Consider the following 16,072-nt stretch of genomic DNA (forward strand, 5'->3'; position numbering starts at 1 on the left):
AAAAAATAAAAAAAAACGTAAAAAGTGATCCATTTTGTTAATAAATAAATAATTCAAAATGCATAAAAAAATAGTTTCTTAATTCACGTTTTAATTTTAGTTCATTTTTACTTCCTTGTATGAAGTAAGAAAGTATTGTGATCGCGAAAAATTACGATATTCAGATTTCAACTGAAATATCCATTTTGACCATCCCTGAATCCAATTTGACTACTTTGGGCGTGACGTCTGTACGTACGTATGTACTTAAGTATTTGGCATAAGTCAAAAAGATTAGCCGTAGGACGTTAAAATTTTGTGTTTAGGACTGTTATAACATCTCGTTGTGCACCTCCCCTTTTGATTGCAATCCACTGTACCAAAAGTGTCCAAAAAAGACCAAAATCTAGTTTCTAACTGCAGTAATAAGCCCACATTGAAAGGATTTCAACGATATATCATAAATGGTATTTATTTTCATTTGTTCCAGTTATAGCCAAAAAAAATTTTAATTAATGAAATATTTGAAAGAGGAAAGGACATCGGTTAAAATTTCCTTTTTCATCTACATTTTTTTAATTTTTTTAAAATTTATTAATAATTATTAACCTTTCATTATAAAAAAAAAATTACGATGAATAATAAATCAATAGCAAAAAAAAAAAGATAAAATATCTACAATTATTAATGAGATAAAATTTTACGTATTTACATTTAAAAAAAGTGTAAGTGTAATTTAATAGGCGTACAAAAAATCATGTGTTGTCAACATCAGATTCTATGTAGTTAAAAATTAATAATATTTTTACATTAATCATAAATTTTTAATTTTTTTTTTTTTTAATCATTTAATGGTATTAATTTGTAAATTTATTACAATTTTTATACTCATTCATTAAAACAAGATTAATTTTATCTTGTGGTTTATGTTCAGCCCAAATAAAAAAATTGGTTATTAATGTTTAAAGAGCATTATTATTTAAAATTTCCTTTTAATTTCATGGAACAAGGATTATTTTTTTTGCACTGTGAGTATGAGTGTGTATTTGTGTGTATGTAATATATATATGAAATAAGAGAAATACATTTATCTGACAAATATTCGCTCCAGTGAATTTTATACGTGTTTATTCTCTCAAAGAATCGGACTTATAAAACATATAACAGTATGAACGCATCAGGAACAAATGGTAGCATAACACACGCGCGCGCGCGCACACACACACACACACACACACACACACACATATATATATATATATATATATATAACCAAACAACACGAACGAAGATCGCATCTTCGTTCGTATTGTTTGGTTTACTTGTGTTTCCCGTCACGATCTTCAGTAGTTTTTAATGGGCGTTCATTATGGATGACTTACATCATGTTTTTATATGTGTGTGTGTATATATATATATAACAAGTATTATTGAAATCTGATACCGACTGACTGAAATGTGCTATGTAGATAGTAAATACCAGAATACTTGACGGTTGAAATTCAATTAACCACAGGTCTCGGGAATTGTCAGCCTAAGTCACCTCATTTACATGTCATACATATCACTGGGTCATGGAGGGTTGCTTATTATTTACTCGTTGAACATATTGTATATACATATAATGTACACTTTAAGAGAAAAGAGTAAATTATACATTAGAATATATTTAAGAATTGCATTATAATAGGAAATGTACGTTACATAGACTATATTTATACTTAAAGTGTAAGTTAAGAAAATATTAAAAACTTAGTACAAGATTTTTTTAAAATGAACAGTTACACTAAAATATTTTACAAGATTTACAAATATAACTAAAATGAAATGTGGATGACAGTATAGAAAAAGTTATTTTATGTACTAATATTTATTTGTAAGAAACATTTCATCTAGTATTACTAATTGTAATCAACATGTGGATAAATAAAGGTTATTTATATATAAAACACACACACACAATATATATATATATATATATATATATATATATATATATATATAAACTAGGTAATTTGCTGCATTGAACTTTTGTCAAAACCCAATTGATTTTGTACTTACCTTACATACAAGTTTGGTTTTAATTATTAGTTTTAATCACAAATTAATAGTAATACTACTCTTAAACATATTCCTGAATACCTGAATAATATTTCACATTATAATAAATATAATAATACCAATTTATAATGTTTCAAACGAAAGCAAGATTTAATAAAACGTACAGTAATGTTTTGACAGACCAACAAGCGTTTAGGAAGGTTAAATTCTTCAAACCGGCGTTCGTTAATTTCCGCGTACATTCGTTCAAGCCCGTAGCTGTCTACATACATCTGTTTTTACATCATGTGTTTAACTCTGGGTCGGTTACTCGAGATATATTTACCGACTGACTACCTTTTTATAAAATAACATTATAAAACGGATTTTTTTAAGATATATGCATTACTATTACAGATAAAATTTCTTTCTTTTTTTATTTTTATTTATTTAAATTACTTATTTTTTTATTTCATGAATTAATTTACTACGACGATTTATAGAGAAGCTTATGTATAGGAATATGGAAATGGAATTTAGTAGCGTATAAAAAATGCCATGCCTGACGGGAATTCGAACCCGGGATCTCCGGATAAAAAACCGAGATGCTACCACTCCACCACGGAAATCGACGGGTAAATATATATTTTTAAATTATATAAATAATTAAAATATTATTATTATTATTATTATTATAAGTATTATTATTACTTCGTTTAATTTTATGTATTTGTTTGAAACATTATGACGCGTAAATTTTATTTACTTTTTTAGGGTTCTATTGAACAATTTTTTTATTTATTAAAACATTTCTTACGATAAAAAAATATTTTATTACGTTTATCCATCATTAAACATATCATTTTAAACGTAATCCTAAATGGAGTGCATTTATACACATTATTTCTTTTAAATTACTTTTTTCTTATGATAATTAAAAATCATACAATGGCTGTCATCGATACCGCCTCTAGAATAAAACCTCTCAACAAGACGAAAATTTTCTCGAATTTTTAAGTCATAAAAATTCTTCATCAAGACCATATTTATCAAAGATTTTGTCGTGTAATATGAGATGTAAAATTTTGCCATTATCATATCATAATCGTTTGCCGACCTGCATTTAAAATTGTTCAATATTTAAGCGTTTTGACCGTCCATGTCTCTGTGACATAACAGCACTGAAAACCAAGAAGACGAACCGTTCGCATTCGACGGTAACGGTTCGAGATAATGACCGCATAAGTGTTTTCATCCTTAGGAAAATCGCTCGAGATTGTTCGGTTCAAATTTTAATTTCTGCCAAAGATTCCCGGTTTATTAACACATATGTTGTTGCAGTTAAGATATACAAATTTAGCAAATTTTTCCACGAGTATACATCTTTATCATTCTATCGCCCCGAATATCACTTCGCTTACTGACCGTTTAATTAAGTTTGAATAAAAGTTTTCTTTTTCCTGTTTAGCCTCCGGTAACTATCGTTTAGATAATTCTTCAGAGGATGATATGTATGAGTGTAAATGAAGTGTGTATTGTACAGTCTCAGTTCGACCACTCTGAGATGTGTGTTTAATTGAAAATCCAACCGCCAAAGAACACCGGTATCCACGATCTAGTATTCAAATCCGTGTAAAAATAGCTGGCTTTACTAGGACTTGAACGCTGGAACTCTGGACTTCCAAATCAGCTGATTTGGGAAGACGCGTTCACCGCTAGACCAACCCGGTGGGTCAATTAAGTTTGAAATTTGTTACACGTAACGATATTATAATTAGTACCAAGGAATCTTTACCGGAGTTACCGTTAATTATATCATCAGCAAAGATTATAAAAGATTGTAAAGAAGAAAAAGAAAAGATTATATTATACGTAGTCGATTATAATCGTTAAATATTTTTCCTTCAGCGACCTCAATCAGCCCCTTAATAAATATCTCATTAGAATAGTTTTAATGTTAACTTCATTCTATTATGACAGATTTTTCGTTTGCTGCTACTTTACGTCGTATCAATTAAATAACAACCCTTGTGAAAATGGAAACGAGCTTGCTATTTATTCGATTTAAAAAGGCTATAAGTTAAATAAATAAAAGATAACGGTTAAAAGAGATATTTAAACTGAATTTTTGGATTGTTCTACGTACAGCTATGGAAAATAAAAATTATTAGTTTCGATTTACATTACAATATATTTAGTAAAAGATTAAGATTTTTTTTTTGTTTGTGTATTAAAAAGCTTTCATCCTGAGAGAAAAAATTTCAACAAATTTATTTTTCTTATTTAAGGACAGATGGAAATACGTTTAATATTACAACTTGTTTTTATGTGTTTATATATCTATTTATCGGATATATTCTCGTAACTTGATCCGAAAAATGAAGTATTATTTTTAATGAAGTACAAATATTAAGAAAAAAAGGCTTTATAGTTTAACATGGAAACAAAATGTTTCATCGACGTACTGAAACTTAACTATTTTTTTTTTTTTCAGTTTATATATTCAGAAACCGATTTTTTCTAAATGATTTATCGGTATTCTATTTTTTAAATCGTACATAAGTAGATATTTTATAAGTATTTTTATAAAAGAATAATTTGTTTTTAAAGGTATAAACGTTATAGCTGCAGAAAAAGAAGTCGCATCTGGACTTGAATTTCTGAAGCAAGCCCTGGAAAAGCTTTGTGTAATCTTTGCCGTATATCAATACCTTATGCCGGTGCGACGACTAGTAATCTATCTCGTCATATTAAAGTTAAACGCCCGGGAATTGATATTTCAAGACAAAAAAATTCTTGTCCTTGTGATTATCGTATTTCAGAAACGCATTACGATTTAAATCTTACGTCTATTGCGATTTATTTTTTAAGAAAATATTCATAAATAATGAATATAATTTCCTTATGGCTTTTTTTTTAAATATAAAAACTTAATAATACGGCTCAAATTTTGCGTGTCTGGATTTTTGAAAATCTTTGTGTTTTATGACCAGCGGCGGCTCGCGTATAGGCACTGTGGACTGCAGCATTACCTGTTTTCGCTTAATATTATCGATAACATTTAATATAACGAGTCCTTTTTTCTTAAATTCTTTCTTTATACTTGTACAATATATAATAATCCTTAAGCTTAATGTCAGTAGCCATCCCCCAGTTTATGAAAAAGATACGAAAATCTTTGTACGGAATTGTGCGCTTCACAGTTCCAGCGGCGTTGTGTTTAGCTGTTGTGCGCATGCGCACATAGGAAACTGCCAGGAAGAGAAAACACAGTCGCTCCCGCAGAGCCCACCCTGGCGTGCCGGCGGAAAATAGTTTTCTTTTACGCCACGTGTTTACGGAAACTTCCTTTTTCGTTCGCTTCTCTAATTCGATCATCTGCGGAAGGAATGCGAAAGTGTTTATTTGTCTTTTCAGTAGCGATCAGAAGACTGCTGAAAGCAAGGGCACTTTGATCGCCAAATCAGAAGGGCTAAAGAGAAGATAATTAGTAAAAACTAATAACGAATTTGTTTCTGCGTACATAGAAATTGAAATTAACCGCCGTTGGAGTAAAGTGTTTTTAAGCGGAGATTTTATCGCCTAATATTACTAAAAAAATATTATCTGTTGACATTTTATTATTTATTCGATTAAACCGAATAGGCCTTTTAAGCGTAATATGCTTAGAAACGGTGGGCCGTATTCTTGAATGTAATGAAGTGTAGAATTAGATTATTATCCTGCTTTCTGCTATCGATTCATTCTTGTTTTCGGTTCTTTTATTTTACAGAAAACTTTAACCGCGGCCTTGAAAAGGCTAAGAAAATCAACTTCGTTAAATTTAGCTACGAACCGCTACCGTTCATGTCTGTTTCTAACCAAACGACACGATTTCAGCGATGAAGAATTCCAGAAACCGGGTATCTCTCGATCGGATGGACCCATTTGGATGAAATCGGCACGATGATTTTTTGTACGTGACGGCGATTAATTTGTCACGATAGGTGTAGGAGGCAAGGAGATGTGGACCTTAAGGTCCTATATCTCAAAATTTTATTCAAAGGGCAGAAATGTTTCCTAGCGAACATATTTTCCGGTATTATTCAATCCCCTATAAAGGGATAAAAATATCCTTTTTTCGGTTTCTCGCGCGGTTGGCGAAAGGACCTGTTGGTCTGCCTAAATTATATTTGAACTATATTTCGACGAAATAGACTTTTCCGTTATCGGTCTAGAAATGTTAATCGCTGAAATTACTTAATTTTTCATATTTACTTATAATTCTAACGTTACATATTTGTTAAACTGTTTACGCCGTATCAAAACAGTACATACTGAGAATATTATTAAGCGACGTCAGGAACTGGGCGGAGCGAAAGCACGGTAACACAGGCTACGAATTTACCCGGCTCCTGTCTGGACATAGATGTTTTCGGGAGTCGTCGCTCCTCGATCGCCCCCTGGGGACGCCTTCCGGTCATACGGATTCGGATAGTAGAGTGCCTGTGTGATCATGCAGGGACTGTACATATCATATGGCTTAGATCCGGGCCCTGGAGGATAGGGGGGCAGGATTTTTAGCGGGGGAGAACCCCGCACTGCCATTAGTGCTGGCCTGACGGCGGCTGGCAGAGCTTTTTCCTCCCCCTGCGGAAAGAGAAAAAAAAATGAATATTATTAAAAATACTGGTATCAACATTTTATTTTTATTAAATTTCAACTCTACCCGTATTCTATTTTCCCATTTTTGACAGCTGTTTTTAAACGCTGTACAGAGAAGTGAATACAGTATAAAAAATTAATGAAACTTATAGTAAAATCCAATATAAGTTACGTAAATTAGCGAGCGATTTAATAAATAAACCTCGAAAATGAGAAAACTATTTCACAAGAACAAAATATTTTTTATACATTTGGTAAATATAAAAAGCATACAAATGCTGCATAATAAATATGTACAACTTTATCCCGGTTTCAAAATTGCCACAATAAACACTTAAATTACTTATATACGCTATTACTATCTCGTATCAGACATATATATATATATATATATATATATATATATATATATATAGGTTATCCACGTTAAAAATGTACATTTATTCCTACTGTGGAATTTTTAATCCCCCATAATAATACTAGAAAGGCAACAATATTTTTAAGAAATTATATGCATAATAACTTTTAAAATACGAGTAATACATAATTTCTTATTTTTTACCGTATTTTACGATAATTTATTCAGTTAACGTAGTTTCTTAAAATTTTTGGAACTCTGCTTCAGATCGTGCTTAAAACATAATTAACGTTTCGTTACTTATTCCGTTATATTCAATAAACGGATGTAGAAATTTTAAACATTTTAAAAGATTTATTACGTTTTTTAACGGGATTTAAAAAACATTCGGTAGAATAAACCCATAATACATCCATAGATCGATTAACTCATTCCAATCAGGAAAAGGAAAGGTGGATATCGTTTTGATAATAACCGTAAATTAAAAGAAGATTTCCATCTTTGAGTTAGTGGCGTTTTTATTTCTGTAAATTACAGGTACGTAAAACTGATAGGCGACGGTCGTAAACGTATCAAACAAATATCACACCTTTATAAAACAATGCAAGCAAAACCGACATCAAAATCCGTTCAGCACGCAACACCCGGTCGGTTTACCGAAAACGATTTGGATGGATTTCAATTAAACAACAGATTTTTCTTTGAAATTACGAACGGTAACGTATTCCTTATAAAATTATGATCATTTCCGTCTTCATTTTCTCAATTTATCAACCATCGTGTCATATTAGTAAAGTTTTCATCGGTTTATTATCGTCTGCGAGTAAACAGTAATTTTATTTGCAATTATTTCTAAATTCGGAAAAAAAAATTAGGTTTGAATTACGGACAAAAGTAATAGGATAGCTGCCGTAATTACAATGAAGTTAAAGTTAAAATACAAAGTAATTGTAATGTTTACAAGCCGTAATTTTAACGATAAATATTGTTCGAGCTGGTTGTAAGTAATAGTTTTGATGAAAAATGAGATATTATTTGTAAATTACCCGTCAAGATTGCGATTATTATTTTAAGATAGGTAAATCGGATTCATATTTTAAGTTTTTTTGTTATTTTTGCGTAATAAAATAAATGTTATATCCGTTGAAATGTTATTTTTTGAAAAATGCTTAGTAAATTTTTGGAAGGCGTAATTTCTTTTTATCTATTTCAAGAAAAAATGCCCGTAATAACGAATAAATTTGAGCGGTGCAAAAAAGTAGATTTCTTTGCTTGCGAATTCCGAGTTTTTATAAAATGTTTATAGCGCCTTAGAAATTAAAGAAATCTGCATATCAAACGGAAATATTTATAAAACAATCGAATTTTATGTTTCAACTTGGCTCGGTTCTTTTAATCTTGGAGATGGCAGTACATCGTATCTCATTAAATTTATTATTTTTATTTATGTTTTTTTAGTAAATTAACCGGAGGCAGGGGCAATTTTTTTTTTTTTTACCTTTCTTCACCCCTTTTGAAAAATCGAAGTCTGTTGTTATTTATTCGCGTGAAAATTACACACATCAGAGAACCAATAGATTTACCGCTGAAAGAAAAATCTGAAAAATTATAAATACGGATTCTATTATTTATTATTAAAAAATGTTACGCGCTTTTTAAGTGTGTTAACATTTTCCGTTGAAAATACATTTTTTTAAAAATAATATAAACGTTCTTCTGGTAGCGAGTGATCTTTATTTAAATATTCTACATTACATTACACAATTAACGATTACTAAAATTACAAGCGATAACAAAATTCTAATAGATATTTCAGTAGTAATAATTTTTTTTTTCTTTTTAACAGGTGACAAATTAATTTTATCTAAATCTAATGTTTTTAAACTTATATAAAATTCTGTGCGTCGAGACTAATCAAAACTTAGTTCATTATATAATTTTGGATGCCCGCGATTTTTATCGCATACTGTGGGTTATTTACTTATATAATTTTACCGTTATTAGGATCGATAAGATATATTCCTTAAAGTGTTTTAGTTATTTTTTACTTATAATTTACAACTTTTATTTTTACGTAAAAGGAAGTATTGTAATCGCGAATAATTTCGGTTTTCAGATTTCAACGGAAATATCCATTTTCACTTGTTTTTGCGTGACGTCTGCACATATGTATGTGCGTACGTAATTACCTCGCGTAGCTCAAAAACGATTGGCCGTAGAATGTTGGAATTTTGGATTTAAAACTGTTGTAAAACATCTAGTTGTGCACCTCCCCTTTTGATTACAATCGGATGAACCAAAAGCGTCAAAAAAAAAGCCAATATTTAAAAAAATTGGATTTTGGACTTTTTCTTAACTGCAGTAATAAGCTCTGATCGAGAGGTTTTCTACGATATATCGTAAGCGGTACTTGTTTTCATCGGTTCCAGAGTTATAGCCCCCAATAAAATTTTAATTAATGAAAGAAAACGACCCCACGCACTCGTGGGTAAGATTACCCTTTGCGGGCCCAGTTAAGGGTTAAATTAAAAAGTTGATTATATATTTAATAATGTGTACATCACGCGAATTTATTTTATTTGTTTTTCCGATTTACATTTAAATTACGGGTTCGTTTATTAACTTCATGTAGTTTTTAACTCTTAAGTAATTAACCGTTTAAAACAATATCTTTTTCACGTGTAAAGAAGGATATATTTTAGGTAAGAGGGCCGTATTAAAACCACGTGTTTTCGCGTCCCTCAGTTTTCTGTTTTTATTAAATATTTATTAATTAAATATTTACTCGATTAGTATTAGGACATAGAGTATATTTCTGTGAACATTTTCAAGTGATTTGATCAATTTTAGGACGATTCTGTGATTTATTGTAGAATTTTACGGTTTTTAATTTTAATATTAATTTTTAATAGCCATTTAAATGTTTATAATAAATGACGTATAGCTACTTCGATGACGCCATCTTTCTCGTTAAGTGTGTGTGTGTGTGTGTGTGTGTGCTGCCAGGCCAGCTGCGCTTCCCTACTCTGTTGCTATTGGCGCAGAGGGGACACGTGATGCGCCATGCTGCTCTGCGCATCTCAGTCACTGCTATGTAGTTAGTGCAAGAATTATATAAAAATAAAAAACCTAGACTTTAACGTAATATCTGTTAGAATTACTACTATTCCAGGAATACGCTTGCATATGCTAAATACTAACTCCTCCTTCACCCAAAAATACCCGGGAGCTGCTGATTACAATACCATACATAAATACGAGCCTTATAAAAATTTAATTCGCTAACGTCTAAAAATCTGGATTCCTGCAACTCTTTCTTGCGTACAGTAGTGGGTTATTTCTATATAAAATTTTACTATTATTGGGGTCGATGAGATACGTTCCTATTCCTTAAAGTCTTTTCGTTATCGTTTCCTGATGGTCTGATCGGGTAGCGGTTACGTAAGATAAAAGAAAAACATAATAAATCGCATAAACGCTATTTAAAGTTTGTTAAATTTATAATTATATACCAGAATCGCAAGAAGAGTTTACGCGTCAACTATAATAAAGGAAAACAATACGGTAAATAACATTTACGCTACAAGAACAGAAGACTAAACAGAAAATATTACACTCTGCATCGAATACAATTACATTCGCAAATACAAAAATAATAAAATCTAATTTTACCTTTTTTTATTATATTCCGGCAATCCAGAAACAGCCGCGAACCGTAAGTAAGAATTAAATAAAATATTTATATAACGTAAATCTTGTAAAGAGCTTAGCGCAATGATTTATCGATAACAAAACATTTACACTGCACAACCGACGCTTACGTACTCACGAACACAAATGCTCGATAGATTGGTAACATCGTCTTCCCCACCCATATTATTATTAACAATAATCTTGCGTGTGTAATTCGTTGGTAAGTTCACATTTGTTGACAAATTCTAGCCGGTATTGCGAAATCGACAAAACTGCTGTCTGCGACGTGTGTCCTTGACCACAAAATCTAATAATTTTTATTTTTTCCTTTTGCGGCACACTTGACAAAAAATACTGCATCTCTGTTATATCCGTTTAATTAAATTTTCATTAACATCTAAAGAAACATATTTACAATTCTTATTTCTATCGCTAGATTAAATAATAAAATCTTCACAATTTATTTCTCGATCGATATTATTTCAAATGAGCATAAATATTTCCATTACTTTTTGTTAGCACTAGACTAGATAGGGAATCTTGGAGAACTGCATCAAACCAGTCAAATGACTGAAGACAAAAAAAACTTGTTTTTCCTTATTCTAATTTTTGTTGATACTATTCCAGTCGCATAAAATATCAGTTACATATTATTCATACAGTCGATAATCCTACTCTCTTAGCCCTCCTTTTTCTAAATAAGATACATCCCATATATCGTTTATTTTTTGAATTTTTAGAACTCAAAATCGTATTTTGAAATTTTAAAAATTAACTGAGATTACTAATTTTCCCTACTCCATACCCTGATGTTAGAATATTCCTGATCTGTGCTTTTCCCCTTATCGACCTAGTATCTATTAACTCTCTCTCCTGATCGAGCGATTTTTCATCCGCGTGTTTGTTACCGATGTACTGAAGCTTCATTTCTTCAAAATTTTCTGTTAGTTTTCGTTGCGGTACATCATTATGGCCGATAATGATATTTTTCTGTCGATTATCGTTTCACCTTGAACGATCTTAACTTTGCCGTTCTTCATTTTTCTATCAATTTTATTTCAAAATATCTATATACAATATTTTTTTTTTTTTTGTCTTCAGTCATTTGACTGGTTTGATGCAGCTCTCCAAGATTCCCTATCTAGTGCTAGTCATTTCATTTCAGTATACCCTCTACATCCTACATCCCCAACAATTTGTTTTACATACTCCAAACGTGGCCTGCCTACACAATTTTTCCCTTCTACCTGTCCTTCCAATATTAAAGCGACTATTCCAGGATGCCTTAGTATGTGGCCTATAAGTCTGTCTCTTCTTTTAACTATATTCTTCCAAATGCTTCTTTCTTCATCTATTTGCCGCAATACCTCTTCATTTGTCACTTTATCCACCCATCTGATTTTTAACATTCTCCTATAGCACCACATTTCAAAAGCTTCTAATCTTTTCTTCTCAGATACTCCGATTGTCCAAGTTTCACTTCCATATAAAGCAACACTCCAAACATACACTTTCAAAAATCTTTTCCTGACATTTAAATTCATTTTTGATGTAAACAAATTATATTTCTTACTGAAGGCTCGTTTAGCTTGTGCTATTCGGCATTTTATATCGCTCCTGCTTCGTCCATCTTTAGTAATTTTACTTCCCAAATAACAAAATTCTTCTACCTCCATAATCTTTTCTCCTCCTATTTTCACATTCAGGGGTCCATCTTTGTTATTTCTATTACATTTCATTACTTTTGTTTTGTTCTTGTTTATTTTCATGCGATAGTTCTTGCGTAGGACTTCATCTATGCCATTCATTGTTTCTTCTAAATCCTTTTTACTCTCGGCTAGAATTACTATATCATCAGCAAATCGTAGCATCTTTATCTTTTCACCTTGTACTGTTACTCCGAATCTAAATTGTTCTTTAATATCATTAACTGCTAGTTCCATGTAAAGATTAAAAAGTAACGGAGATAGGGAACATCCTTGTCGGACTCCCTTTCTTATTAGGGCTTCTTTCTTATGTTCTTCAATTGTTATTGTTGCTGTTTGGTTCCTGTACATGTTAGCAATTGTTCTTCTATCTCTGTATTTGAACCCTAATTTTTTTAAAATGCTGAACATTTTATTCCAATCTACGTTATCGAAAGCCTTTTCTAGGTCTATAAACGCCAAGTATGTTGGTTTGTTTTTCTTTAACCTTCCTTCTACTATTAATCTGAGGCCTAAAATTGCTTCCCTTGTCCCTATACTTTTCCTGAAACCAAATTGGTCTTCTCCTAACACTTCTTCCACTCTCCTCTCAATTCTTCTGTATAAAATTCTAGTTAAGATTTTTGATGCATGACTAGTTAAACTAATTGTTCTGTATTCTTCACATTTATCTGCCCCTGCTTTCTTTGGTATCATAACTATAACACTTTTTTTGAAGTCTGACGGAAATTCCCCTTTTTCATAAATATTACACACCAGTTTGTATAATCTATCAATCGCTTCCTCACCTGCACTGCGCAGTAATTCTACAGGTATTCCGTCTATTCCAGGAGCCTTTCTGCCATTTAAATCTTTTAATGCTCTCTTAAATTCAGATCTCAGTATTGTTTCTCCCATTTCATCCTCCTCAACTTCCTCTTCTTCCTCTATAACACCATTTTCTAATTCATTTCCTCCGTATAACTCTTCAATATATTCCACCCATCTATCGACTTTACCTTTCGTATTATATATTGGTGTACCATCTTTGTTTAACACATTATTAGATTTTAATTTATGTACCCCAAAATTTTCCTTAACTTTCCTGTATGCTCCGTCAATTTTACCAATGTTCATTTCTCTTTCCACTTCTGAACACTTTTCTTTAATCCACTCTTCTTTCGCCAGTTTGCATTTCCTATTTATAGCATTTCTTAATTGCCGATAGTTCCTTTTACTTTCTTCATCATTAGCATTCTTATATTTTCTACGTTCATCCATCAGCTGCAATATATCGTCTGAAACCCAAGGTTTTCTACCAGTTCTCTTTATTCCGCCTAAGTTTGCTTCAGCTGATTTAAGAATTTCCTTTTTAACATTCTCCCATTCTTCTTCTACATTTTCTACCATATCTTTTTTACTCAGACCTCTTGCGATGTCCTCCTCAAAAATCTTCTTTACCTCCTCTTCCTCAAGCTTCTCTAAATTCCACCGATTCATCTGACAACTTTTCTTCAGGTTTTTAAACCCCAATCTACATTTCATTATCACCAAATTATGGTCGCTATCAATGTCTGCTCCAGGGTAAGTTTTGCAGTCAACGAGTTGATTTCTAAATCTTTGCTTAACCATGATATAATCTATCTGATACCTTCCAGTATCGCCTGGCTTTTTCCAAGTGTATATTCTTCTATTATGATTTTTAAATTGGGTATTGGCAATTACTAAATTATACTTCGTGCAAAATTCTATAAGTCGGTCCCCTCTTTCATTCCTTTTGCCCAGCCCATATTCACCCACTATATTTCCTTCCTTGCCTTTTCCAATGCTTGCATTCCAATCTCCAACTATTATTAAATTTTCATCTCCCTTTACGTGTTTAATTGCTTCATCAATCTCTTCGTATACACACTCTACCTCATCATCATCATGGGCGCTTGTAGGCATATAAACGTTAACAATCGTTGTCGGTTTAGGTTTTGATTTTATCCTTATTACAATATACAATATACAATATATCGCCCGTAAATTTTTAAGTATAATATAACGAATTATATGAAATCAAAGAGCGATTAAACGACCGCCAACAAAAAACAAATAAACGAAATGACGATCAGCTCCGACTTGGCAAGAATATTGTGCGACAATATCAGAAGAGTAATGAACTAAAAGATACAAATTTTTTGCACCTTATTAAAGATCGGGCATGCATGTCTCAGTGTATATGTTGTTGTTCTTATGAGGGTCTATTTTTCAGTCAGTCTGTAATTAACTTTAATTAATGTAAATAAAATTAAACAGAAATTAAAGTAGAAAATCCAAAAATAATACGATTATAAATTATAATTTTCAATTAATATTAAATAATCAGACACTTCACCAAATCTATTAGATATACACGTTTTTAAAATTCCATAAAATTTTATTTCACTAATAACTTCTGATTTTTTTTTCCATATATATATATATATATATATATATATATATATTATTATTATTATTATTGAATTGTAATTTATTGTATTTATTATTGTAATTTTTTTTTTTTTAAATAATGGGTTAATATATTAAAGCAATATATTTAACCTAAAAAAAATGAAAGTTAAAAAAATAAATAAAAAATTAAAATAAAAAAAACGTATGAAGTTTGATTGGAATCGATGAGCCTTTCCTTTAAGATCCAAACATTTCATAAATTAAAATATTATTTTAATTTCGATCGCAATCGAAAAGTGTGGTCCACAATTAATGTTACAACAGCCCTAATCTAAAATTTCAACATCCTCCGGCTAATCGTAGGATTCGTTATAAATACCGAACATTTTCGGGTAACCCATCTTTTTCTTTCTTTTTCCTGTTTAGCCTCCGGGAATTACCGTCCAGGTATTACTTCAGAGAGATATGTATCTGTAAATGAGGTATTTGTACAGTCTCAATTCGACCGTTCCTGAGATGCGTGGTTAATTGAAATTCAACCGCAAAAGAACACCGGTATCCACGATCTAGTATTCAAATCCGTATAAAAGTAACTGATTTTACTAGGACTTGAACGCTGGAACTCTCGACTTCCAAATCGGCTGATTTAGGAAGACGCGTTCACCACTAGACCGATTCGGTGGGTTAGTAAACATCACTGCGTTGTGATGTTAGTGTCCATGTCTGGTTCTTCGAACGTAAAAATTATAATTAATCTTAACGCCAAGCCTATCTAGGAAATATATTTAATGTAAATATAGTCTTATGAAAGCAAACAATACGAGGTGTATTTTCTCCTCCTTTTAGGTAATTAGTTATAAAGGAGGTAATCTCCTAACTCAAAATTTGTGTTAAGATTAACCTTCTCGGCCGTCCCTCTACCGCAGATTTATGACTTATTGTTAAATCGTCATAGCTATTACGATAATAAAGGAATTACTTAAAACCGATTACGGTCACACATTACTGACATCAGATATTCTTTATTTCTCTGTTATAACATCCATAAAAATGTAGTCCCTACTCCAAATTATAGAACGTAGGAGACCCCCTTAGTTCTTTTGCTTTTCTTAACCGCCTATTGATAATCTGCCTCAAAATGTTATCGTTAATTTTAACCCTCTTCGCAGAATTTTCTGTAAAAAAAATAATGTGACGAGTAAGAAAAATCACCTAAATGTATCGATTAAAATTTATT

The 16,072-nt window shown here is 31.2% G+C and overlaps 1 protein-coding gene across 1 annotated transcript in view; it reads right to left on the reverse strand.

Moving 5' to 3' along the window:
• Nucleotides 1-10,881, reverse strand: part of LOC142331231 (uncharacterized) — a 447,558-nt gene extending 436,677 nt beyond the window's left edge. The window contains exon 1 of the mRNA XM_075376980.1: nt 10,694-10,881. The gene's annotated coding sequence lies outside the window, so the exon portion shown is untranslated. The remainder of the gene's footprint in view (nt 1-10,693) is intronic.
• Between the last annotated feature and the right edge of the window lie 5,191 nt (nt 10,882-16,072).

This window comes from Lycorma delicatula, chromosome 10, assembly GCF_047948215.1.
Source record: "Lycorma delicatula isolate Av1 chromosome 10, ASM4794821v1, whole genome shotgun sequence".
In the NCBI taxonomy this organism is placed as follows: domain Eukaryota; kingdom Metazoa; phylum Arthropoda; class Insecta; order Hemiptera; family Fulgoridae; genus Lycorma; species Lycorma delicatula.